The following is a 27,803-nucleotide window of genomic DNA, read 5'->3' on the forward strand; positions in this document are numbered from 1 at the left end:
GGATTTCTCAGAATCCATACAGCAATAACTTATTGCTCAATTTGGGTGGTACAAAGTATTGTTTCTCCCACTTTCCCTCCTCCTCCCACCAGCTCTGGGCTACTCAAAGTGACTCAGAAGAATTCAGAATGGTCACAGTTGGGTTAAATTCATGTTTCCTAGCTGACCATCTTCAGTGTATTAAGCATTAAGCTACATTAAAAAGATGAAAGAGGAATGGATCAGAAGTATCTATGCAGACTACTACTGAGAAAAAAATAAGCTGCCCACATAACTTTCTGAACAAGTAAAAGAAATCCATTTGTTCATAAACCTGAGTTAAAATATTACTTAGAAACATTTGCTCAGCCACAACAAAACCAAAACCAACTTAGTATACTTGTAACACTTTTGATAAACACCTGAGATCACAGAGAAGCAGGGATGCCTCACAAGTAACTCCAGCACCATTCAGCACTCAATAAGGCCATCACAATCAACAAGACAGGAAAATCCTCAATATTTTCTTTGAAGATGAATGAACTACTTCCCCAATTAATCCTTTTTTTTCCCTATTGAATATATTTGCTGTCAATTAAGCTTTCAATTTGGTCTCCTTATTCATAAGTAATGAGTGAAGGGGGAAATCAATTACAGTTAGGAAAAGAGCAATTTTATTTCCTCAGCTCTCTAGTTCTCATGCTCCACAGCAGTTCTACAGTTTGAAAAACATTGCTAAGATATTTGCTCTGTTGAGCTATAAATAGGTTCCTTTGAAAGAAGGAAGGAGAGATGGATCTGTAAATTCCAAGTTCAGTGCCCACAAATGAGACTAGGCACACAATTACAAACGAGGAACAGCTAGTGTAGATAAAGTTGTATTTTAAATACTAAGCTGCTAATAAAAGCTCTGTTATAAGCAGAGTCCATAGATCCAAAGTGAGAAATGTAGAAGGAATATAATTCAGACTCAGTCACTAAGTCCAGACACCAGCTGATCCTGACAAATACAGAGGTTTTTTTTTAAACTAGAGAACCAAAAAACCAAAACCAAAGCCTGACAGAGCTATCCGTATCTGTCAAATGAGGTTCAAAAACAGCTGTTGGTTCTGCTGAAGAAGTTTGTTTCTGATATACATTATTTTGCCATTCTCCCAGCAGCACCCAAACAGGATTTCCTGTATTAAACTCATTTTTTGCATTACATAGCACGCACAGTGAACCTAGCTCCAAAAATACTGACATTAAGAACACAGTGCTTATCCTTTGCATAGCTACTGAGTGATGAGTCCCATCACCTGGAATTAGTACTTCTAAAAGAAAAAAATTACCCCTCTTTTTCCCCAGGTTTCACTACGATTGGAAAAATCCAAAATATTTTTGTTCAGTTCATTTAAAAATAACTCCTGCTACAGGCAAAAGCTCTAAGAGGTGTAGGAAGGGAGAAACCTGCACTGTTGCACTTTCTGAGAGGCTACTGTTTGGTGGTATCACAACTCCCCAGCTCCACCAGCTGCTGCTTTAGATGTGGGGACAGAATCTAGGGAATTGAACGAGATCATACTTGAACATATTGATTCAGTGTTAGGACAATTTCTGTACACCATCTTTTTCTGTTGTGCAAAAGTTGTCATTTGGTGTAGCAAAGGTAAGACTACAATTGCTTTTAAGGAAAGCATAGCTTAAGCTGCTTAAAGAAGAGACACCTCTCTCATTTCCAAACAATTTATGCCATTTATTATCTATAACCTTCCTTGCCACAGCCAAAGATGAATCCTATGCATTTGCACGTCATAAATATAGCAACAGTTGCACCCAGGAGCTGGTCCCACACAGCAGCTGTGCTGTAAAACTGAATCAGAGAAATCAAGCACCAAAAAGCTTGCCCACAGCATCAGCTGGCACATCCTCCACAAGCACATGCACACCGGCTGCCTCTACAGCACAGCCCTGGCCACCTCGTGCCACCAAGCAGCTGGTGAGTCACCTGCTTCATCACGTCCTCTGCAGCAAACTCTCTGTGCAGTAATCTCATAAGCAATACAGGTCTCTGAACATTCTGATTCCATTCTTTTTCTTTCTCCTTTTTCATTAGTTCTATAAGCCCTTCTTCATCCACCACTCCCCTCCCTAGGGTTTTCCAAATTCCAGGCCAGAAAACTCACAAGTCATCACAACCAACTTTCTCTTCTTTCCTTCCCTCCATTAAATTATACAAATACAACAGGTAAGCATCCAGTAAAGTCAATCCTCACTCTACCTCCTTTACTTTCAAACTCAGAATGAGAAGGTTTAGGGACACCTTACCAGGACCATCAGCTAGATTAAAACAAGCATTGAAAGTTAGAGGGTGAAAGCATGCAAAGGGTTACAACAAGAAGGTGAGAAGCAAAAGAGTTCTAAGTGAGACTGGGTAGGAGCTGGACAAGCCCTTGAAAGCTGCCTTCAGGAAGGGTTACAGACCAGCAGAACTATCTCTGGCAGCAACTCATTCAAGGGAGACAGCAATTAGCGGTCTTTTTTGGTTTACTCTGTAGAAATTAATTTTCCTTCATCCATGCTCTTCCAACAGCCCTGCCAGAAACTCACAGTATAAAAAGATACATTTGATAAACTGAAATGTATTGTTACAAGTGTTTGTTTCACCTTCCTTACTACACTACAACACAAACCAACAATTTTCCAACACTCTGAGATTCCAGGGCCATCCTAATACCTTGTAACAAACCTGTGCCCATCCCAACGCCACAGTCAGCTTTCCAGTTTCAGGTTTACATCTTTTGCCAGCACTCATATAACCCCAGTCTTCCTCAATCATGATGACTATTTGGTAATCCTCTTTGGTAATTAATTTAGTAATCTTCTTTGGTAATTATTTGGACTGTATATTTTTGGGGGGAAAGAAAAGTCTTGTTGTTTGAAAAAATTACACAATTTGAGCAAAGATGAAGCCATAAGACTGAACATAAACATACCCTAAAATAAGTTAACAGCTTCTAGAATATCCATACTCCTGTAATGAGCTGTACTTCGTCGAAGCGCACAGAAGTCCCTGACTGTCGGGTTTCCCCCCAGAAACCCAACACATGGGTTGATATGACCCTAGAAAGGACACAAATGCATCATTTTCACTTGTTTTCAGAGAGAAAACACTATAAGAAAACATCTACCATTAAATTATTCTTCATCTGGCATTTAGATTGTATAGCGCTCTGAGGCTTAAAGAACAGAATAAAAGACTTATTCTTCTTTAAAGATAGGTCTTTACTACTAAAAAATGGAAGAGTTCCCATCTGAAAACATCTCTCTTCCTGCTTGGCGAACCTCCCCTAAAAGTTCAAGAAAACAAAACTGATTTTTTTAAAAGTAGATATCCATTGGATATTTTTTATATGATCAACAGGATGCATTTTTATTTGGAACTGCACAAAAATATGGGGATGTAGTCACTATTTTTAGACATGCCACAGCAACATAGAAATATTTTCATGACAACGAAAGCCAAGAAGATATCTGACTAATGACCTTTAATGAACTCTTAAGTTCCCTTGGACAGCGTGCATTACATACATTATTTTGTTTGGGGTAAAATATCTCACTTTCTCTCGCAGTAAAAAATCATGTATTTACTTTTACAACATTTTGTATAAAACAAGGCCATGAAATCAAGCTACAGACTTGCCACACCTTATGATAAACCCTTGCAGGTCACTGCCCACAGTATCCACAATGCACTATGAAAGCACAGAGGGAAAAAATACTCCTAAAGGGACAGGTTCTGGGAAAAGAGAAGCTCGGAGGTTAAGGTGATAGATGGCAGATGCCAAAAAATACATATAAAATTCATATATTATCTATATCTATTATCTATTCAAGAACCACTATAGTGTTGGAAAGCATCTGAGAAAGGTATATAGCACCTATCACCAAGTTCAAGCATTACAACATCTCAACTAAAATAACAGAACTGCAAGCTAAATGCATTTACAAGGTCAGAACCAAAGAGAGCTATCTTTTTATGCCTCATTTAATCATCCAAGAAAAACTGTACACACCCTTTTTCCTAACAATATTGTGTTTAATGCAGCGCCATAATCACACCACACAGCTCAAGAAGCCTTACTACAAGTACTTACCAAAAATTCTTGTCTATTTTTTCAAATTAATTAGCCAGTAAAGGTTTTAAGTCAACCTGAATCTTGTCTATAGAGAAATTGCAAGGGAGTTTATGCACTACAATGTATTTAAAATATTTCCAAACATGCACATAAGGAGTATCAAGGTTGTTACATCAAAAATGCACTTGTAGGATGCAGCATAGCCTTTCCAGTAGAGAAAGACACTGGCGTTTCAAGAGTTCTATTTACCAGGATGCGTCTGCTTAGAAGGTGCTGCACCTGGGAAAATGACAGAAGTAAGAAACACATACAGAACTACAAAAATTTCAGCTAAGGCTCCCAAACTATTAAGCATAGGGAAGGTGCCATAAGAAAGGCCTTTTTTATCAGGTCAGTATCAAAAGGACAGAGCTAAGCCTTTCACTATCGCAGGTTAAGAAATTCTTTGTCTGCCACTGAGACTTGTTAACTTGTTATTTAATTACACTCTATATTAAACATCTACTGATTTTTCTCCCACAATATCACTGTCTACCTTCTTTAGGAGTTGAGACAATGGAAGTATCAAAAAAAATCCATCTCAAAGAGACTGCAAGGATTGATAATTTCACCATTACTAGGCAGTACCATAAGGATATTATTACAAGTTAATAAGCCCAGAGCACAAGAATATATTTGCATACTTATTTTACAGTGTTTACTTCCTTCCTATTTGCTACACGAGTGAGCTGGCATTACTTCTTGCAATTAAATCCTGCATTTTAAATGACAGCATAAAATTGCATATATTCCACCCAGCACAAACCAGGCCTCTCCTGAAGCCACAAAGACTGCTTTTCTTCTGTCATTCACTTGTCCAATATGCAAAGCATAGCTGTCAGTCAGCTACCATCTCTGACAGCTTAATTGCTGAAGAGAACATGAAAAACATGAGGAGGGTTGGGACCAAAAGAGATACCAGCAACATTCCTCCTTGCACACTTTAGTACTAATTGAGGATTGTGCTTCATCAAGATTCCATTCCAGTCACCATTAGAGCAGAACAAGGAATCCATAGAGAAAGGTTGAGAAGGCCTTTAAAGCCAACAGTGCCAAATAAGTTTGGGTTGCACCACTTCTACTCATTTCAAAAGCAAGCAGTAGCATCATTCACCAATAGATGCCTCATCTTTGAGGGGCTGGTTTGTCTTTACCAACAGCTCCAAGATTCCATTTCCTAACTTCTTACCAGGTCCACACTCCCGTCTCTCAGCCTGAGCATATCAGCAACTTTTTTTCTGTGAAGGCCGAACATAACTACATCTCCCTAAATGAATGGCATCTTTCTTCTCATTTCCCTGCGGCCAATTTAGTATTCTATCAGCAAAATTTGTTAGAAAGATTTTCAGGTGTCTGTCTCACATGAAATAATACCTCTCCTTGTAGCACTCGAGTAAATAGTTAAATTCATGAAAGTTATTTAACAGCTATGCAGCACAGAGGAATTTTTCTGGAGTCATGATCTGCACAGACATTTCTGCAAATCATGATGCAACAGAAGTGACATTTTTGCCTACTGGGAACCATTCCTTACAGGACCCAAATGTACCTTTTCAGTCTCTGCTGACTCAAAGTCCAGCTTGTACCAATGCAAGTGTAAATAAGAAATACTGGTGTATACAAAGCCATTTATTATGGTTTTTTTTTAATAACTCAAACCCCTGTTCCAAATCCCTAATTTAAAATTTTAAAGAAGGAAATAAAAACAGAGACTCTCTGTAGCCATATCCAGCTCCAGGCTTTGCAACTATTTTAGTATCTATGATCTAGAAAAACATTTAACATACTAAAAAATATATTTTTGAAAATTTTATAAATATCATTGACTTGCATCTGACTAAATCTCAGCCTTGAAAATACCAGCCATTTACTATTTACTGTTAAAATGTTATATTATCCAAAGAATTTCTGGTCTTCTTACTGAAGGTTATTTATATTCCACTTCCTGAAATGGAAATTCAAATTTTCCTGAGATAAAAATGTTCATGACTCACTGCAGGGGTTTTGCAAGACATCCCTTTAAATCTGAGCAAGTCAGGCGGTCTGGGTAGCTTATATAAACCTGAAGAAAAACATTTTCTTCAGGTTCCACCAACACGCCCATTTCTAGAGTTCTATTTTCAACCCAGCACCACTCATGATTTGATAGTGATAGCACACAAGCAAAGGATGTTTTCTAAGTAATTTTAAGTGTTGAAAAAATTTAGAAATACTAAAAAACCTGATTTAGAAATACCATAGAGTTATCTTAAAGATATAAAAAATTATTTTTTTTCCTTCCAATGAGGCCAGTGAATGACTGGCACAGGCTGTCCAAGGGAGAGGTAGGTGCCCCTTCCCTGGACACATTCCAGGTCAGGTTGGCCAACCTGACCTAGCTGAAGATGGCTTTGCTCCTAGCCTGGCTGGACTAGATGACCTCTGAAGGTCCCCTCCAACTCAAACCATTACATGTTTTTTTGGGGGGGGGCTTCAAAAATAAAAAAAATTTAAAATTAATTAATTAATTAATGATTTTCCAGTGGCAACAGAGAGAAAGTGAACTTGCAACACCTCAAAGAAGCAACAGAATCAATTTTGGTTCATGTCCTCTCTTTCTGTTCTGTGGAAACAGAGAAAGAGAATTTAATAAATATATTTTTTGCAGCTTTGTTTAAAAGACAAATTAATTCTGATGGCCTCAGTTGCATTTTTAGAAAAACCTTTTGCTAGTATATTTGCAGCAAATGAAACTTATAAAAGTGAAACATCTCATAAGCAAACCCCACTAGTTCAGACAACTTAAGAAGCTGCTGTATGACTAAATAAAGTATATTTCTCTGCTTAGCAGAGGGAAGGAATTTCCCCTCCCAACGCCCTAAAGGCTTTTGATGCATTTTTTTCCTTTTCACAGAAGAAATGATTAATAGCTATGGCTTAAATCCAATGTACAGTTTTGGCAGCTGCTGATGGACTGCTCCATCTACTTGCTGCTCCCTCTTTGCTACGCTCAACACGTGCTGTTAAATGCATGCTGTCAAAAGTGCTAAAAGGATTCACTTTTAAATGTGGTAAATCTAGATAGTGACTACTTGAAGAAGTTGCTTCTTAACTGCAGGTGTAGAAAACAAACAAACATTCTTCCTGTCAAATATAGCACGCCAGCTTTCTAAGTATATAAAAAGAACCATCAGGTACAAAAAAGTTGTAACTTTTTCCACTGTCGACAGAGCAAGCTGTAATTAAACAAATTGCAAACCTTCCTATGAGCAACAACACAGCCATGAAAAACAAGCTCTTAAGACTACTGGAAGTCTATTTTTTGCCTCCACAGTTTACACAAGTAGCATTGTCTCTAAAATTACTGTTTAGCCATGATGGAAAAAGATCTGTTTTCAGATTACCAAAATAAAACTTCTCTCTCGAGTACAGTCTGGAACCAAGAATTAGGAAAAACTTTACTTAAGAGATTTATGTATTCAAGAACATTATGCCATGATTTTTCTTTCAATCCCTTGCATGCAATATAGCCTTGCAGAGAACAAGAGCATCCCAAACGCAAATACAGATGCTACTCCTAACACTTCAAGATCATTTAAAGTCAAATAAATGCTTGGCTGTCTTAAGATACCAAGGAGTAAATACATTTCATTTCCAATAGCAACCAAAGGTTGAGTCTTTGTCAGGTTTTAGTATATGTTCCTGTACAGAAATAAGAGAGCCTATAAGCTTTACTGTAAAAGAACAAATTGGAGATAATGGGCATCTTGAAGTGTTATTTATTTTCTTCATACTTTCAAGTTTTATTGAATGTTTTAATTTTTAATGTTGCTCCTGTTTTGAAGCAGTGCTAGCAGTGTATCCAATGCCAGCACCAATAATTTCCTTCTGTTTTCTTTTGGTTTGCCTGGTTTGAAGTAAAGAATTAAAAATGTAATTATTCCATATAAGGACATTTCATTGAAATTGGAAGCTCTTGCTTGTTTTAATTGACATTAGTAATGTTAATTTCAATTTCAAATTGGCATAATTGGCAGTTTTTAAGCAACAAAAAAAAGTAAGTATTTAAATACTTGAAACTTGTGTTTGAAGTATTTAAATGCTTTAAACTTGTGTTTGCAGGTCCTATATTTTCAATGAAACTGGGACAAAAACATTAAGTAGCTCTCCATTTTCTTTCTACAAGCACTGTTTGGTAGCCAAGCATAAATGTATGGAAAGGTTGTTTTTCTTATTAATTCACTAAAAGTATGTCTGGTCTCCCCATAGAAAAATTTTATCCTCTTCCTCAAACATACAATCCCCTTACAACAGCAGAACTTCTTTTTGAAAGACATGCCAGACTAGTAAAATCAGAAATAATACCACAAAAGGCCCAGTCAATCCATGCTCCTGCTCATCCCCCTGAAATACTGTCATTATTCCAAGTCTTACTTTGAAGTCAGCATGCCTAATGGTTTCATGCAGCAATATTTACCATCTCAGCATTCTTCCCTCACCCTTTTTGTCCTCCAAACATAGCTTGTAGCGAGTTGCACCATGTTTTTGTAATCTATTGGAAAGTTATAAGACTGTTTCCCACATGAATAGCAGCATAGTGAGATGAGACATACCTATTGACACCATAGACATCCAAAAATTAGCTTAATTAGCTAACAGTCATTTAGTTAGTCATTAATTAGCTTAACAGTTACTTAATAAATTGGTGAATTAATACTTGTACAGAAAGAGAGCAAGGAGACTACAAACACTTCACTACATTTTATTAAAATGAAAGCTGTTATTATCACACCTACACTCTCTCTCCAGGCAGGTCTATAAAAGTAACAGCCTGCAAAGCAGACAAACCTAACTGACACAAGTGGAGACATTTGCAAAAGCTGCTTTGCCAGTACAGTTATGTCTCATCTCAGAACAAAATGAGTATTTGGTGATATGACATGATCTGAAGAAATTTTGCTCATGGGAAAACTGATCAGAGCATAAGCTAGACTGGTGCCATTATACAGGAGAGCATCACTGACATTCCTCTTCCTTCTGAGCATCTCAGTCCAGACATGAGAAACTCCCACAACCTACTCTAGGCAATTTATATATTACATTAGAGCCTATTAAATCAGTGCATGAACAGCTTTGCCAGTACAGTTAATTTAAATCATGGAGATGCTCAAATCCAATTACATTTAAAGCATATTTCTACCTGAATCTGAATGAAAACAACAAATAGTGGAGAGAAGACAAAAAGTAGAAATAAGCTAAAAACCTGGTCATACTGAGAAAGCTCTTTACACAATTTTTTGCAATAAAAGATATTCACATACTTCCCTCCGTATATAAAAATTAACAAGGTTACCTTAAAACTTATCTCAATTTTATTGAGAAATATTGAAAAAAAACATGGGATGAATCACTATAAATTGAAGTCTACTTCTTTCTCCTTACACAACCTCCCTCTGGAAGTTAGTTTCTTCTGCCACTACAGTAAATGAAACAATATGTCTTTCTAAAGAACCACAGATCAAGTGCCAAGTGCTGGAGGCGACAGTTAACAGAGGCAGGAAAAGAAGCTACCTGGAAACCTGCACCACGTACTCTGACCTCCTACCCTCTTCCCTTTCATTCCTTTTCCTGTACTTCTCATCTGGGGCTTAGCCTTTAAAAACCACCAATCTCTTAAAATGACATTGTTCTGGTAAAGTGGTTAATATTCATCTACTACATGTGAAATGTCACACACAGTAGTACCTACTCTGTTGGCTGTTAGGCTGCTTCTGGCGAACATCACCAGACTTCATTATTTAACAACTTCCTCAGCATTCAGAAACTGTCTGGACTAGTGGACTGAAGGTTATTAACATTTTAAAATGCCTGCAGCTAATATTTTCAAGTTGTCCAAGACAGTAATTATTACTCACATTATTGTAAAATATTAGCATTTGGTCATATGATATAATCCAACATATATTTACAAGCTGGACTTTACATTTATTTTACATACAAATGCTTTTTCCCCCTAAATAAGCCGCCCTAAATTCCTCTTAAGAGAAATAGGACAAAATATTGATACCAAATTACCTTTCTTAGGTTTGGATAATGGAGAATATTCCTTTAGGAAGAAAAGGTCACATTAACACGGAAAAACACTAATTGTATGCAGAATGCATTCTACAGAGTTACAGGATTCTGTTCATTCTGAGGGGGGGAAAAGAATTCCAGATGGTTATTTCAATAAAAGCCTTCCACAGACAGCAGCACAGTGATGCTCAGGTTGATGCACAGCACCTATCCAGGCAAGAGGCAAACATCCATTAGCAACAACCACATCTGCATGCACACCTCGACTCAACCAGCATAACTATGACAAAACACTTTTCCTCTCTCTAGTTAGAAAAAAGGGTTAGTTACCTGAAACTGTAGCAAGTTCCCTAACTAAAGTCTGCTCAAGTCTCCCTGACTGCAAAGATAGTTCCACTAATAATCATTTTTTGTCACTATCAAGATTGACTGGTGAAAGTTTTTATCTCACTCTCCCATTTTTTTTTTATTTTTACAGACTAACCATGGAGAACTAAGAACCAACATAAACATAGGTTATAACTGAATTAGCTACCCAAGACAGTGATTCTTACACCTTCACCTACCAAGTCATGCTGCAGGAAGATACACAAAAATAATTTTCTCCCGGGTGTGTTTCTCCTCAAAATAAGTGCACATGGGTGACAGACAGACAGGGTTAGATAAAGCTATTGTGGTATTTTAAAACAAATTTTTAAATGACTCAGCTAATTTTAAGGGCCATAAAGCCTTAAGATTTGCCTTCTGAAACAGGCAACAACTATCAGCTGTCCACAGGGTAGCAATTACAGACAAGTCATACTGCAGAAACACCAAAAGATTTTTTTCTCTACATTGCTGTCATTGGAAGTATTGTAACTTGCAGACATTGTCAAGGGAGCTGGACACAAAAATCCACACCAGAGTTTATTTATAAGAAGTCAAATTTATAAGAAGTCAAATTATCTGGAAAACAGAGCACTCAAGTCCTTGGCTTGACGTCCCAGCTCTAATGGCAGTAGACAGCAAAGCAGCCTGGCATAAAACTATTTGTTTACACATGAAAACATATATCTTTACCTTCCACTCTAAGTTTACACTGACTATTAAAGCATTTCTTAGTATCCAAATCCACAATTTTTCCCACCTCTACTATGTCAAACAAGCAGCAGCTCACAGAAAATCCAAGAGATGAAGCTTTATTTTTCAAAACTATTTGGAAATCCAACTAAATACTTCCAGGGTTCCACTAAAAATGAATAATACTTGATTCTGGAAGCCACCTGTACTTTTAAAGCTGGAATATGGCATTTGAATAATTCACATGCCAGCTGATTTTCCAGATTACATCTTTAACAGACATGGGGAAAGACTGACAAACTGCCACCCACAATTCCAAATATGAAATAATTATTTGCAAAGTACATCCTCATTCTTACAGTCATTTAAGGTATTTTACAGTCCTCCTACACAAAGTGGAGAAGTTTTGTTTTCCTTATTAAAGACATACTCTGTTTGTTCAAACTGAGCATGATTATGAAATGTTGGATCCCTACGAATTGTTACTGTAACTCACACTAACTGAAGACAGCATCGTGAGGACAGAATAACAAAAAACCCTTCACAACTCAACATACAGAGCATATTCCTGCTGTTTCAAACATTTCATGCTGCCAAGCAGTACCATTTCAGTGTAGCTGTGTTAGTTCCAGTTGCTCTAACACATTTATTCATAATGCAAAATGAAACAAAACCAAAGAAACCACACACACCCCACAGGACACAAAGGTCATTTTCTTTATTTTATCCAAGTGCTAACAGATGTTTGAATAGAATATTTTTTTTAACATAAACACAATCAGAGATCATTTCTAAAGTATGTAATTTCAGAACTGTGTTGTTACCGGGAACTTCATTTTTTTTTAATAAAAAGCAAATGTAAACTACAAACTATTGATTGAATAGCAATCTCATAAGTAACAAGCTAAGAAAAAAAAATAAGAAGGGGTTCTGTTTTTTTTTAATTTCATCACACTAAGAGATGTCAGGGCAATTGCTAAACCACCCTTCAGATTTTGACGCTACATGGGATTTATAAATCCCATACAGCTTTTAGGCTGAAGGAGGAGTCTGTCCTTAAGCAGCAAGTACGCTTTAGTGCTTATGACAGGCTGAATTCCTTCTACCCCTTAAAGCATTTTTCTTGCATTGTTCATTACCAAAGTGAATAATGTTGCAATTTTAGAAACTGAGTCCTAGCAGCACAAACCAATCAGAAATAAAGTTACACACACAGAAAGCCTGCAACCGTGAAGAGAATAAGAAGAGCAGAGAGAATAAAACAGTAGAATGAGAAGAGAAAATGAGAGGGGAAAAAAATTTAAAATTGTAGTTGATAATAGCTGGGAGACTCTCAGCTGGAGAAAGGAAAAAAGCCTTCTGTTCATCAAAGAAACAGAATTGGGTGATGGTGGTATAATATGCAAGCTGAAACACACAAAAGATAACCCGCTGTGTGAGGGATGCTGTATTAACTAGTGTAACATTTTTACTGTATCTGGCTTCTTATCAGGTCACTATCTCACACCTACCTGGAAGATTCTCACTCTTTTCTTTATCTGTCTCAGATCAAAAGACAATTTTCTGGTTAGCAGGTGGTCTCACACATCACCTATTAACACAGAGAGATCCCTTTTGTGGTTTTTCTTCTTTTCCCTTTTTTGTTTGTTTGTTGGTTGGTTAGTTTAGAGTTTTTTAATTACAGGAAAAACGTTTAGCAAGATATTCACCGAAGATCATCTTCTCCTGAGAAGATTAATTAAAATGGTAAATTAATCCCCCAGGAATAATTTCCTTTTAATACTGTCAAAGTAAAGAATTTATAAATTAATTAAGTTGGAATGTATTTGAAAAGCTACTGCATGTGAGTGTTTGTCCCTGAACAGCAGGCTCCTAACTAAAATTTTCTAAATGAGTCATGATTGCAGCATCTCCAAGTTTTGTAAGTGCACTCTGAGCAGGTTATCCTTCCAGAGAAGCTGCAATGCAGGCATTGCAGGGCCATGCTATCCTTAGAGCTGGAATTTGCTGAAATGACTCAACGCCAAGGAGTTGCTCCTGAACACCTTGGTGCTGCCTGCAGACCACCACATCTGATGGTCTGTCACTGGAGGCAGTCATAGATCATCTACAGACACTACTTTGTCATTTTTCACTCCTTACAGACACTATTTTGTCATTTTTCACTCCTTACAGACACTATTTTGTCATTTTCTTCTGGGGGGAAAAAAATACAAACCCACACATCCATCTTAAAAGACAAATGTCCATTCTGATGTTTTAGACAGCAGATACTAAACTAAGAGACCGAGTAGCAGATGCAAAAAGGATCATCTTCTGCACATAATACGTAGTCCCTTGCCTTACTTTAAAGCTGCAAAATCCACTCATTAAATGGAATATAAAATCACTCATTTTAACACGCAACTAAGTTCCAGTGGTTTCAAGGCCAACTTCCAGCAGACAGCAAAACACGTGAAAAAATGCCTGCCATCCCTCAACAATGTGCAGCTGGAAGACAAGACACAAGTTAGGCAGATGTAAAATGGGTTTTTTGTAATAACTGTAGGTCTCTATTATTTTAAACAGTTAGCATTAGGAATACAAGAAAAACATGAAAGCAGCAGCTTTTTATGCTTAATTATTATGGTGACTACTTGAAAGCGAAATAAAAAGTAGTAAAAACAAAAAGTTACCCTCTGTCTGCAAAGTCTGTAGAATATTTTGGACAAAAAAAAAGGAACAGGTCCACTAGTTCAGAAAACCTCTGATTACTGGAAGTCATATGACACTTGAGGTTTTATCCCTTCTGTTAGTAAAACACAGAATTAAAAACTGATATCCCAGTTATCAGGGCACCAGAAAGGTTAACAACAGTATCAATACAGAAAAATATTTTCTTTGTGATTGTTTCCTAAGAAGTTCCACACTACTTTTTCAAATAAATTTAGAACATTCTGTTCAGTACTTTGAATTTCAACACCTACAAAAACTTCCAGACATACAGAGCTGGTTTCATAAGCCTCTTTCAAGTGGCACTGCACACTGAGGATGAGACAGTTTAACACTGACAATTAAACTCACCGCTGGTTTTCCTGAAACCTGCTCAACAAACGCATTGCAAAGGCTCCTAAAGCAAATGCAAAGTACTAAACACTAATCAGGCCCATTATGAAAAGTTATACAAAAGCCAGACACACAAATATGAAGTTAAACAAAATGTTCAACTACTGCTGACAGTCCTAATTCCAAATAGAGTTTACTGCACATGGAAGTATGAAACAATATAAAGTGAGATGACAAAATAGTCATTATAGACTATTATAACATACTGTCAAACCCACATTCTAAAAAGGTGGTTTAAAGGTATTAAAATAATAGAGACTTGCCATCAGAGGTTTCAATAAGTAACATAGGTTTAAATAAACTTTAAAAGGGGAACATCACAAGAAGACTTGGGTGCATGACCATTGTTTAGTTAAAGACGTTAATCAAGTCTTCAAATATAACTTGATTTTAAATTTCTTATTTATTCCTCAGATGTACTTTACAGTGCATGCTTGCTAAGTGGTCATACCACAAGCATACAAGTTCAGTTGTACTGCTGCATAAACAATAGTGCAAACTTGAATGACTAAATAAAGCTGTTTATAAGAAATCAATCCTGAATTTAAAACCTTGCACTGGACCCTGACTATGAAAAATACAGTTTAGTCAAAAGCCTTCATTGCACTCCCACATCTTTGCTGCCCTAAGGACTGCCATACTCCCTCAGAGGACTAGTTTATTAAGTGGTTAAGCCTTTTGTTTGTAAATTGGGGAGAACCTCTTTCATACACCAGAACTCACCAAAAAGTACATGTCTAATGATCATTCGCTTGTTATTTCCATGACCTCGAAGGTGGGAGAAACCTTTCTTATTTAGATCCTCCAAGACCTTCCATGGCTGGTAGAAGCATGGAGTGGATGAGCACCTCCCCCAAATATAAACATATCCCTATGTAAAACAAAGTCATTAAGGTCATCTGAAAATCTAAATGGGAAATGAGTCCTACCGAGTAGGATACAGCCTATGTTCCTCTGCCTCCACGTAGGAGGCTTTATTAAAATGAGAAATAATTGAAACTGAAGTGGTTACTGTCTTTTGTGTTTTAATCAGTCACGTAAGTCTTGTGGACACCAAGAGATGATTTTTTAAAGTTTCTCTTTTGGAGGTGAACCAGTATATGCCAGAGTCACAGCATGATACTGCAGAGCTGAAGATCTGTGTTTCATTGTGGAAAAATACTTTCTGTACAGTTCCTTTTGGGAAGGAGAAGGGACAGGACATGCCAGAAAACCACAACAAGTAGCATTTTTGGAGGAAGGCACTTCCTGACCTTAGCATTCAGATAAATCCCAAACTGAAGACATCTATAAATAGAAGAAACAGCAAAAGAAATCAAGTAAGATATCAAATGTCACTTGTTTAAAGCAGAACTTTCCTTTCTCCTTAAAAGAAACTGTGACACAGTTTCCCTAAAGCAATGCACAGTGTGCAAGTAGCCATGTCTTACCAGCCTGGAGAATGGCCCAGCTATTTCTTCATTATCTCCTGGCTCATTTTACGACCAATTTAGAAATATTTTTCACTAGCATTCATAAGTAACATTCAAACTTTTCAACACATTCAGGCAACTTACCACAGACTCTCAAAACCATTTTGTCACATTAAATTTAACACATTATGATATGGTTGCAAAACTTAATAAGCCCGTCTTCTACTATTTTACGTGTCCTGCAGAGTTGGCAAGTTTTAGATTATTTCTTTTAGAAACTAAGATTACCCTGGAACAACCAGGGTAGGTAAAGTTATCTTGAGAATGGCATTTCAGCAGCTATCTAATAGCAGAGGGGACAGGCCAATATTTGGCTGACAAATTGCGATAAGCGTGCTCTAAAAATAAACAGCAACTTATGAGGCACCAAACACCATGAAGCTGTGGCTGTGGGTTTTTTTTTTTTAATATAAAATGGAAACCTCATGCAGTAAACTAAGGTGCCTTGTGAAGTTACTCATGGTTAACAGAAGTAATACTTCACCTAGAAGCTATTTATGAAGGCCAGGGTAACCATTAGAGCACCTGTTTCAGACAGACCTCCTTTGTTCAAAAGAAATGTAAGGCAACTCGCCTGCTGGAACGTGGGCCAATGTCAACAGCAAATCCAACTGGATTTATGTAGGTTGTGTCACTATAAACCACGTTACTTTCGTCATGGCTAAATGTTCGTTTACTATCAAAGCCAAGATGTATTGTAAGAAAGTGCCATTATTTTATATTCATTTTAAATTCACATAAAATATTCATTCACATAAGAACATTAGACCTTAAACAGCAATGTTTGCTTATCAAACCTGGTAGAGGTAGAAAACTGACATATGACAATTCCGATGATGACAGACTCAAAGTATTTGTATTTTTTGTTTCAGAAGTGAAAAATAACCTGTACAAGGTACACTGCATTACAATTTGTGAATAAAGGAGAGTTTCTTTCCCACTCAGAACTAAATGAATGTGAAATAAATTATTAGCCAAATCACCCTGTTCTAAGTGCTCACCTAGTACGAAAAATACCTGAAGTAATGACTAAGGCACAAAATTCAAAAAGCACTACAACAGGGGTTTAGAAAGGGAGAAACTACATGACAACAAATTAATAAGACAGAGGTTAAACCATAGCACAAGGCTAGGTACAAAGAATGACTACAAGAAGGAAGAAGGACTCACAATTTGCCTGGGCATTCAGAAACATACTTCAAAATGAAGTATCCTATCCCAAAACTCAATTTTCTTTGTTTTGGGTTCTTAGAACTGTTTTTCAAAGCTAACAGAGCATTTCTACCCCTTTGTGCCATGCATTGCATCGATCACGTTTTCCAGCAATATCCTGTAGTCTAGAAGTTTTTCAACTACAAAAGTGATATTCCCCTAAAAGTAATCTTAAATTAAAGAGTTGAACAAGACTCTTGAAGAGGATTTAGGACTAGTGGAGATCAGCTATCTATCAATATCAGTCAATATCAATCAGTCTGGTAAAATACAAGCTAACAGCACTAAAATAAATGGCTGTCTAAAATACAGCAGATATGGAATATCCTCCTCTCTTCCACCTTGGCAAACACCTACAACAGAGCTAAAACAGCTCTCACCCTTCCCTTGGCACTGTTACCTCAAGCCATTTTTAACAGCTGAGCTAGAATTGTGCTGCCATCTGATAGTTGCTCAGTGGCCTACGACCAAGGAGTTGGCATCTTCCAACGAAGTCATCTTGAATTAAAACAAGGCATTGGTGCTAATTAGCAGCTTTCAGCAGTAAGGGAGAAGCCGTGGCAAGGACGGAAATTCAATTACCCTCGTTCCAGCAAGCGCCAGCTCCTGGTCAGCATGTAGCTTGGCGGAGCCCCTTGTGTTTCCATATCCATGGCACACATGAAACACTTCAGTCTTCAGATCAGAGTACTGATTCGCACAGAGGACTGACCTTTTGTGCTTTGTACAAATTTCTAACAAATCCATTGAAGACCCCCAACAAACCTGATGCACTATGCAGCCATGTGTGCCATAGGATCAACAGAGAACACAAAATGCAATTTAGACTGAGACAGACCCTTACAACTACTTTCCTGTAACTCAGAGTGAAAACTTTCTCACTGGAAGTGTTTACCATCTGCTCACCAGCTCCTCAGTAGTGAATACATGCAAGCTACTTAGTTACTACACTAATTGAGTTTAGAGGGAGCCATCACCTCAACTTCATTACCAGTGCAAAAATCTTATTTTCTTGTTTCATACTCAGAGTATCATCTACGAACTACACTCCCATTTACTGTTTTTCTTAAGATAATATAATTTCAATCAATGGGCGACTTACTGCCTTCACTGGTGAAACTGATGGTTATTAGCCACCCTCAACAGGAAATCAAGAAATGCGCCATGATCAACTACATCACTTCAGCTTTCAGCATCTTGTTATGAATTTAGCAACTGGGATAAAAGCCGAACTGCATTACACACCTTTACACACATTCTGCTTCAGCAGAATCCAGCACCTGCTTTTTTCTTCCAGTTTTTGACTCTTGTTGGAGACTGCGGTTCCTCTAGAGTTGAAGAAGAATTCCACGGGGAGAACTCCCGCTGTGGTTTAGGAACAGTATTCCCCAATTTAGTGCTCTTACGGAAGCATTCCAAAGCACATGGTGCTTACTCATTTTCCCCTTCCCTTCCCCTGCGGCAGGACGGAAAGGGGAATTGGAGGCACAAAAGGTAAAGACCACGGGTTGAGATCCAGATACAAGAACAACTACATTTAAATTTTGCAGTTGATAGCTTAAGTTCAAAGCTATTTCAACATAAAGCACCATCATACACAAACACAAGAAAATGCCACAACCTGGAAATATTGACGTAACTATTTAAACCAAAGTCCATCTTTTTTTGTTACTATAGCTATGGCACCTTCAAAAACTGCCTGAGCTACTGCACCCAAGTAGAAGTCAGCAGTGGGATGCTGTGTTCTGGCAGCGCCTGCCTGTCCTACAGCACTGGTGAGGGAGTTCACTTTGAACACCCACAGCACCACTGGCAAGGGACAAAAGAAGTCTGTTATACTGCACAGACAAGCCTCTCTCTCTTGGTTCAAAATGTATCTAAATATTTACTACCACGTATGCTGTGTATTCTGACATGTCTTTTGACAAACAGCAAAACTCCACAGAACCATTCAAATGAGTGCTGGCTACTCACATAATGCAATGTGTAACAGATTTCTGGAAGGTCATGTATTTTGAGGAAATGTTCTGGGCGGGCAAGGGAATGGTTTCCGGACAAGATGAAGCACTCACCTCAAAGTCAAAACAAAAACAATGGAGGGTACATATTTTAGGTACGTCCCAATAGATTTCACATACCAAATGGAAAAATGTGTACGCCTTTTAACTTGCATGCCAGTAAAACTAAGTGTCACTTCTTTGTTTTGCCCCCAGGAAGAGAGCCCACCACCATCCAATTTTCAATTACTATACAACAAACCAATGTAAATACAGACAGGATTCAGTATAACAATACAAAAACCCCCAAACCCCGAGCCTTAGCGTCTCCCCCACCCAATTCAGTGAATGCAAAGGTGCCCCTTTTAACAGGCCCCTTAAGTTAAAAAATCTCATTTTAGGAAATTCTTCAAGAATAAATAATGTCATAACATTACATCCAGTTTATTTTTTTTTATGCTTCTAGACAGTGTTTGAAAATGGAGCTCCATATATTCTCTTGGGAGAGGTTTAGGTATTTCAGAGGTTCCTACCCACAACCATAAGCATTTCTTTTCAATCTCTTGTATCATAGGCCTTCACACCTTCAGCTGCACCAACACAAACATTTGAAGCCACAATCTAAGCCAGACTGAGTCACTTAAATTTTAGAACGCAAAAACCCTACTACACAATCTCTCAAAAGTAAGGCCCTTTTCTTCTGTTCAGCTAACAAGATTGTATCACTTATCCTGTGTTTTTGGCAGCCTCACAAACAGCTGGACAGGCAGGAATGAAGCAGCAGAGAACATCAGCGTGGAAAACAAAGTGAGTGAGCAGCTTTGGTGGGTGGCTGACATCCATCCAGCATCAACCCCCTACAACTAGCTTTGCTGCTAAAGAAATATAATGTACCACAAAAGATTTAGCCTTTGGTTTCAGCAAGTCAAACCTCAAGCAGATATTGGTGGTACAGCCTTGTTTTCCCATCAACTGCTTACAAACCACATTTGTGTAATATTCTTTCACACCCTTCTAAGTTTTGAGTTATTTTTTGCGTAACAGGGCAAAAAGTGTGAATTACTAATTTCAGATAGAAAAGGGTATATCAATATTTTTTCCCAACTACAGTAAAAGCAAAATAAAGATGGGAGACCAGTATCCCTAACAATACAAAACTGCAAACATAAACTAAAAAACAAAACAACAAACTACAAAGCAAACAATCCATGGGTAACAGGAACCACCCTCCCTTTTAGAAACCCAAAACGACTACATAAAAAATATTTTCATTAAGCAAAGTTTATTTTAACTGTAAGATATACAAAAAGCAAGCAAACAGAAACAAACAGCCTGGTAAAGACAGTCAACAACAGGCATGCTCCACGAATGTGTCTTCCATGAAACTTAATACCCATTCCCAGGTAATTTACACTGACACCAGATGCTGTTTCATTGTGTTGTTCATGTTTATCGAATACACACAAATAAGAGAAAAATAGGAAAATCATGCTGTCCACAGAAATATCAGAATATTCTTTATTTTTTATCAGCGCTGAAAAGTAAACTCGTGCCCTTTCCCCCCACCTCTAAAAGCATTTAAATATTTAAATTTTTCTTATTCCTTTAGTGTTTTGCTCAGGCAATGATATACATGCTGACCTTTACTGTTGACTAGAATTCCTTAGAACTGCTCTAAATCAAATATTTAATCACTCTTACTCAGGTCAGACAAGACAGACACACACAAAGAAACACATCTACAGCTCTATGGGCGTAACAGAGATACCCAGAGAGAACAAATAGCTAATTTTAACTGCAAACAAAGCTGTATGAAAAGCACTGCAGTAGGGCTCCTCTCTCTCCCTTTTCAAGAAAAGTGGCCAACTTCACCAACTTCAGAGAAAGGGAAGCAGAGCACCATTTCCATTTTGAGACTTATTCAAATACACCCCTTCATGCAAAATATACCCAGCAAATTAAATCTGCAACACTGGCTGCAGCAAACAAGGCGCGCAGGCTCAGCTGCCCTTCACAAAGCATCTTTGTAGAGCTATCTTTCTGCCAGTGCTCCTTTTGAATTCCCAAACAATACCTCGCAAAAATTAGATCTCCTACTGTGGGAAAGTTCCCAAAACACAAGCCAAAATATATTTTCTCATGAGGATACAAAAAACCCTCAATGAGGAAGTCAAAGTTCTTACAATGACTGTTCAGTGTACATATAGTCATTCTTGAAACATGCTAACAGATTAAGTAGCAACATTCTGATTTAGAGAAAAAAAAATATTAAAATCAGATCAGTAGTTCAACAGAATGAATAGCTACGGCTAGTAGTTACTACTTAGTAATTTGCAAAAGCATAGACTTTAAAAACTTTTAACAATGGATGTCAAGAAACAATAACTTATCAAAAAAACCTTAGCTAAGGGATATTGTAATAAGTGTAAAATAAATGAATCATCTTTAGACGCTACACTTAAATCATCTTTTTTTTTTCCCCCTCAGGTACCAAGGGTTCTCCATGAATAAACAGATAACCCACAGGAGACTCCAACCTCCTACTAAAGAAAAACACGATCTTGGGAAAATGCTTGCATGTCCTTTACTTTTGCTGACCTACACTTTTACACCCAAGACATGAAAGAGCTTTCAGACCTTTTGGTCTCAGAAGCCCAGCAGACGATTTTGCTCGTTACTAGTTTTGGCAGAAGAGCAAGCCTATCCACGGCAAGCAGTCTGGCTTTACAATAATCCTCCTCCACCAAAGCCTCCTCTGCAGCACCACTGGCTACACCCCACACACCAGTGGGGTGGGTGAGGATGGGTGGGAGGGTCCTGGCCCTTTGGCATCATGGAGGGTACAGACACGTGCTCCAATGTCTGAACAGCACCTCAGGAAGCAAGTGGACAAAACAAGCTTGGACTGAGTAGAAGATCCCTGGGCTTTTGGCCCAGTACTTCAGTACATTTCCTAGGCAAGAATGCCACGGAAAAGCTCCCAGTTTTTAAGTGCAGGAAAGAGACTGTGTCCACAAAGGCTGAAGAAAACATGCTCACAGGAAGATAATCAGCCCAAACCCAGGGCAAACACTTCTTCAGCCACTGCAGGGCAGAAATCAAAAGCAAACTCTACCAAACAGATAATTAATCAAGTAGGAAATTACACAGAGCTTATCGGCGCTGCAGTTAAACCCTCACTTTCCCAGTTTCAAACCGGCTCGGATACGTACTGCTAACCAAGCTGCAATCTTCTGATGCAATGAGAAAACACACAAGTGTGTAGGATAAGGCTTCCACTCAGCTACTTCTATGCTATTTCTATAGCTGAAGGCTTCCTGATCATACCGAGGTCTTTGCAAGTGTTGGCAAAACTCATGTCATTAAAAGATATGGAAATCTATTAATGCACAAAGTACTAGCCCTATGACGGGGGAGAACTACTGCAAAAGAAATTAAAAAGTCAATACTCTTGCCATTCTCAAAGCTCTTGGCCATGAAGATATGAATGGCTATGGGAAAATACACACACACACACACCCCCCATTAGAAAGACTGGGAAATAAGCATACTCTTTCAAAACAAACAGGATACTAAGCAGCTCATTGCAGTGCATACTGTTTTGAAACTGACATGAAAATTGATGCTGCAAGTTCAGAATCAAACATTCCAGGGCTGTTTCAAGAGACTGAGATTAAAGAGTTCACAAGAAAATCTGAGCTATGCAAGGATTTTCAGCTTTACTTATCAGCCATAAGAAGATATATTCAACCAAGTAAGTTTGTTGGGCATGAAATAATGCTGCACAGTAATGCATAGCAGCTTGAGAAAAACATTAAGAGAAAAAAAAAAGTACACTTACTTCCAAAATACATTATTTCTGTACTAAACAAATACATTGTTTGCCTTGTTAGGTAAAGGTCTCACTTTTTCCCAGTAGTTCCTATGGTTTTTATGCTGCCAGTTAAGCGCTGAAACACAGTAGGAAAAAATCCCTGTGGGTAAAGGTCTCTACATCATGAGCCTATAGTAACTTGTTTCATCTGTATTCACCTCCCCTACTTACAGCCCAAGAGCCACCACAAGATTTCACTTAACCTACAGTTTTTCAGACACATTCAGAGTATGCTAACTATTTTGAACAACTTTCCAAAACCCTACAGCATCTAGAGGTTTGTTGGTTTTTCCTTAGTTCTGACCAACTACCCTTACAGCTGACTTTATGATGGCAATTCTACTTGAAGCCCACTGCTGAGCAAGAAAGGAGCCCAGATCAAGAACCAGCAACAACCTTTCTTCATTAAGCTGCATTGCTAACGATGGTCCCAAGGTTAACACAAAACGTAACAGGCTCATGACCCCACTTCAGAATTAGTCACTGCAATCAGTAGAAAGCCTGACCATGACCATGGGAAGCACAGTTAGGAATCTAATTTTGTTGGCCAAATGGGCTCCCCAGAAAGAAACAGAATATCTGACCTTGCCAAGTAAGGCTGCTCCTGAAAAACCACATAAAGCCCTGAGATGCATTGTGGAAAGACCACTGTATCAATGCAATACAGCCCAATATCAGGCATCAGCTGTCACAGTCCTTCACTTCTCAGGGCTACCAAGAACCAGCAGGAGAGTTTAGCAACAGAATCAGTTCTCAGCATTATACTGCTGTTAGCAGCCTGATAACAGGGGTTTTCCTCCTCTGTAAATGCTCACCTCAAAAAGATGGCAACACAGCAGCATGCTGACAATGAAGAAAATCTGGAAGCACAACTCAAGCTCCAAAATATTTTTGTTTTTCAAAGGAAAGAAATCCCAAAGAAGCTCCTTTGAAAAAGATCATTTTAGTCTTCTAGTGTATTTGATATACAGACACATGATAAGCCTGAATTTAAAGACTAAATACTCTTTTGCTAGACCCACGTATAAAACGCTTAGTTCCCCTGATCCCATTAAAATACACAGCCTTGTATTTATTTTTTAAGAGATCACTGTAGCAAGAAGGAAATGTTCATTTCTGGCTTATCTGAAGATTGCACACAATCATGCTATCACTGGTTACAAGTATAAAAATAACACAACTGGGGAACAAGCTGAAAGTTTATTTGGAAAAAGCATAGGCACATCCTATAATTAAACCATTTTTCCTCTCAAGTGTTCAAGAAGGGTGTATCTGCTTTACAACAGCATCCTGTTTAGATGTCTTCTGACATTAAATGACGCATTACTATCAAACTAAGGGCTACTGTACAGTTCTCCCCCCTCCGCCCTGAAGACCTGGTGCGATGGTGTTACACCTCTGCTCTACATTGCTGCTGTGTTGAACTGCCTTCATGTACCACACCAGCAGTTTCCAGAAGCAAACCTTAGGCATCTAACATATATAAGGCACACATTCAAAAAATTTCTTCCTGCAGACATCATCACATGGCATGAAAACAGTGAACAGTATGCAGAGTTTCTGAAGCAACCAGCTATTCACATACCATGCCATGCAAATGAGTTGTTAGGATAAAGAAAGATTAGGGTTCAGCTTCTCTTGTTTGAAAACAAAAACAGCCATATTTTTTCAACCAAGCTACACCAGTATAAAACTGCATGCTTTCTGAAATGGCCTATGATGCCAAAAAGAATTTGTTTTGTAAAGATTTAAAGCTATAACAGTCCATGCAAGAAGACATTAGGAGAGAAAAAAACTAGATTGCTATTACTCACAGCTTAAGGGCATAAAACCATTTGTAATTTATGAACATTTAAAAGTTAGATTCCCCAAAGCAGTTAAATTAACTTCCTAGTTCATGTCTTCAAAGAGAAGATGAATAGTTTAATACATCAATTAAAGAGAAGAGTTACACAACAAGCATGTTAAAGTACAGGCCACATATATATCCTTTTCTTTTATTTCTCATTTTCTTTAGCCAACAGAATACTGAGTTGTGATTCACAAAAGTCAGGAACACTCTGTAAAGGAGGATATACTAAAGAGATATAAAGTTATAAATTTACAAAAACAATTGCAGAATACACTGTTTACCTCATGGTAAAAAAAAAATCAGTTCAATCCAAAATCACCAAGATATTTTTGCACTACAAAAGTTCATGCCAAGTTAAGTTTGCTTTCCCCAACTATGTTTATCAGACCTACTTCTCGAAGTTGTACATACTGGCTATCATTCTCTCACTCCTGTCCTCTGAGCCTGCAGTGAAGGCATGGTGCCAAATTTGCACCCTGACAGTCCAGGGTGAATAGTAATGTCAAACAGATATTTACCTCACCATGGTTTGGGAGAAGCTGAGCCCCAAAGAGTTTGCTAACAGAAGTACGAACCAAATATGCTACTAACATACTTCTCTTGCTATTTCCTGCACTGACATGAATATGATAAATATATTTTCTCTTTTCAACTCTCTCTTGACTTTAAAAAAGCCTCATGACTTCCCAAAAGCCAAAATTAAGTAGCTATCTCTTAGAGATAGCATAGCAAGGACAGGAAAATACAAGTAAAGAAACAATAGGTTACTTTAAGGGAAGAAGGAAAAACAAGGTCTTTATACCTTTCTATGTATTTTTTCCTTTTTACGTAATGATGAAAGATAACGTGCATAAGCGTATTTCTTTCAAATTCCAATACTGTTGTAAAATAAAATCAACCTTGCTGAACAGAGAACCAACAGTAGAACACACAATTCAACATGGACCACTTAGAAAAACACCAACCAAGTTTTCTGCTGCAAGCCCAGTCTCCCCAGCAGCAACAGGAGGGCACCACCAGTTTCAAGTATTTCCAGTGCTGAGAACACATTAGATTTCCCACATACTTGGTCTTGTTTGTGGATTATTTTGGGCCAGTGTCAATTTCATGGATTTAAGGGTGAGTTTCTTTTCCTGTGGTGATTGCCACAGCAGGCTGCCAGTGTGCTGATTCGGGAAGTTTTACAGCACTAATGCAGCCCTGGTGTTCCCAATTTAGCTCTCTGCTCCGTGCCCTTCACTGGGCTTTATCCCTGCACTCGGGCTGGATTCTTCACTGCGTCATTTCTTACTTTTTGCTTTTTTGTGTTTCTTTATTATCCATTCTAGACAGCAAGGCCAACTAGCAAGGACACGAGAAAGTTTAACAGTTCACATGGCACAGATCACACCACAGGGAAAGCATCATCCCCCCCCAAGCCCAGCCTGGCCCCACAGCCTGACCTAGTGGTTTCTGAGCATCTGCCTGCCTCTCTCCTCCTGAGCACCCCACCATGCTTCCATAACCGTGTCCTGAGGCTGGACACCGCTGGTAGGCTCCCCCCAGCTGGAATCTACGCCTCTACCAATTCAAGTGACCTCGCTGCAAGTTTGCAGAGAGTGTCTTCTCCAGGAGAGAGCACTCAGCCTCCTTCAGCTTTCACAACACACTGAAGGGCTGGGTCCAGCACTGAAGGCAAACAGACATTTGGAAAAGGTCAAACAAGGACAGAGAAACAAGTTTAGCACCACAAAAACACGTTCCAGAAGCAGCTTCCTTTTTCATATAAAAGAAAAAAAAATAGAGTCGCCAAAAAGGCCTGCCACATACAATGCCCATGCAGTCAGCATGTTTTTCCATGAGAAGTTTTGTTTTCTCACACATATTCCATGAATATGGGGATAAAAATAACATTACCACAATGACGTATCTATAGTAGGAGGAATGACTTATGGGTGCTGAGCAAAAGTCAAGGTTTCCTCTTTGCCCCAATTTAAAATCATCACCAGCCAGTCAGACAGACGCCTGCCAAAACAATCAGTAACAGCATCTCTTCCCCAAAACCCAAATACAGGGGCTGCTCAGAGAGCAGGACAAGGCTTTAGAAAATAGGACAGATGGCATTACAACTCCAAGCAAAGTAACTCCTTGTATCATTAGCTATTGAACCGCGGCTTGATGTGGGGATCAGTGTAAAGCTTATTAGTCTTTAGACAGTTGGCAGCAACAGCCACTGCAGCAACCGTTCGGGAGCAGAAGGAACTCATTCAGTTTAGTTGTTTTTCAGGTCATGTTAAGTCAAAATGTTTCTGTACGCACTCCAGTCCCCAGCTTAACCTTTCTCAGCCTCTCTAAGCGCAACTACGCTTACAAATGGCTTCGACTCACACAATCCTCTGATAAAGAGGGCTCCAGGAGCACGGCGCAGGTATCTAAAAAATTCCTGCCTGGTGCCATTGTGTAAGGATTTCACCCTACTTTGGAGAGCAAGGACTTGCCAAGAATACCACTGACCTCAGCCCCTACATTATGAAACAGCGCTGCCAGCTCCAGCCAGCTATGTAAAAGTAGAGATTGAATTCAAATCCTGAGCCACCCGTACGCCGGGGTAATAACAAAACACACTCACACACAGAGGAGGGAAAAAAAAAGGAAAAAAAAAAGAAAAAGAAAAGAAGGGAAATAAGAAAAAACACACCACCGAAAAATTATACTCTAAGTTCATTTTCTTTTTACCGGAAGCAACCTTCAAAACAAACCCAGCTGGCGTTTCTCCCTCTCCTTCCCCCAAAATTAGGGAGTCGGAGGAAAGTTGTCGCGTTAAAGCGCGCCTTCCCTTCCCGGGCGCTGCCGACCGGGAATTCAGCGCCGGGGAGTTTGGCGGGGGCTGGGAGGGGGTCAGCCCTGGCTGCGCTGCCCGGAGCGGTGCCGCGGGGCTCGGGGCTGCCGCGGCCGGGGCTGCGCGGGGCGGGCGGGGGCAGCGGGGCGGCCCCTCCGCCGCCCGCGGGCTCCGCGGGCTCGGGGCGCTTACCTGGGGGCTCCGCTCCGCCGGGTTCTTCATCG

The 27,803-nt window shown here is 38.7% G+C and overlaps 1 protein-coding gene across 8 annotated transcripts in view; it reads right to left on the reverse strand.

The window, feature by feature from the left end:
* The window catches only part of RAPGEF2 (Rap guanine nucleotide exchange factor 2), a 186,773-nt gene that overhangs the window by 158,734 nt on the left and 236 nt on the right, over positions 1-27,803 (reverse strand). The window lies entirely within an intron of this gene.

This window comes from Motacilla alba, chromosome 4, assembly GCF_015832195.1.
Source record: "Motacilla alba alba isolate MOTALB_02 chromosome 4, Motacilla_alba_V1.0_pri, whole genome shotgun sequence".
Classification (NCBI taxonomy): domain Eukaryota; kingdom Metazoa; phylum Chordata; class Aves; order Passeriformes; family Motacillidae; genus Motacilla; species Motacilla alba.